The sequence below is a fragment of the Lampris incognitus genome, chromosome 8 (genome assembly GCF_029633865.1).
Source record: "Lampris incognitus isolate fLamInc1 chromosome 8, fLamInc1.hap2, whole genome shotgun sequence".
In the NCBI taxonomy this organism is placed as follows: domain Eukaryota; kingdom Metazoa; phylum Chordata; class Actinopteri; order Lampriformes; family Lampridae; genus Lampris; species Lampris incognitus.
The window spans coordinates 40,289,814-40,291,059 of record NC_079218.1 but is presented as its reverse complement, the minus strand read 5'-3'; positions in this window follow the sequence as shown (position 1 = coordinate 40,291,059).

The window sequence follows — 1,246 nt, the reverse complement described above, 5'->3', positions numbered from 1 at the left end:
GCTTGGTCGGGCGTCCCTGCAGACACAATTGGCCGTGTTTGCGGGTGGGAAGCCGGATGTGGCTATGTGTCCTGGTTGCTGCAATAGCGCCTCCTTTGGTTGGTCGGGGTGCCTGTTAAGGAGGGAGGGGGAACTGGGGGGAATAGCGTGATCCTCCCACGCACCACGTCCCCCTGGTGAAACTCGTCGCTGTCAGGTGAAAAGAAGCGGCTGGCGACTCCACATGTATTGGAGGAGGCATGTGGTAGTCTGCAGCCCTCCCCAGATTGGAGGAGTGGGTGGAGCAGCGACCGGGACGGCTCAGAAGAGTGGAGTAATTGGCCGGATACAATTGGGGAGAAAATTTAAAAAAAAAAAAATATCTTTACTATATCGGCTGTTGGCATCAACACTCTACACCGCTTGTCTTCCTCTTCTCATAGGCATAATCAACAAAACAGACAAATTTGTTCCTGGGGCCTGCCCAGTAAGCAGCCTTAGTTTAGCATTGGGGATAATTGGTGCCTTGCTCAACAGCACCCCCACAGGTACATTTTGAGAGTGTACATCAGCTCTCCTGTCCAGAATATGTTCATGGACGATGAGTCAGAGATAATATTTACAACGTTGGTTGCCGGCATTCAAAATACGAGTCCTACTGAGTTGCCCCCCCCAGGCCCTCAGCGTACTTCGCTTATCTTCTCTCAAGGGTATCCTAGCCAGGAAACCTCGGCAGCGCTCTCCGGTTCGCCCTTTATTCACCGTAAATCAAGCAAATCCACTCCTCATCGCTGACCCCTCCGATATTTTTGCTCCGTTCTCCGGTGCCAAAAATGAGGACCCGGGGTCTGCCGGACAACTGGAAAGGAAGGGAAACTGTCCTCCGTTATCGCTGGCTAATTAGCACATGCAGCCAGTTGCTGCACGACGGCTGGCTGTTACTGCTAACGCAACTCTATTTCTGGGTTTTTAAGGTTAAACATTGCTTGAAAATAGGAGAACGGCAGCAGCATTACAGCGAAGCAGAATGTACATGTAAATGTAATCCTAAATCTAAGGCACGGGGGATGTTGTAAATGCACCTACAGCAATTCCCTTACTTTAGAGGCTCGAGGCTGGGCCCCAGCTTTGCAGATGTAATGTAGAGCAAATTTACAATACGAGGATGATTTCCTTTATTTCGAGTCCAAAGTTTTTTACGAGAAAGCAAGAAAACAGAAATCAGCACTACGACGTCAAAATACAATTAACAGATTTTATTTGGGTA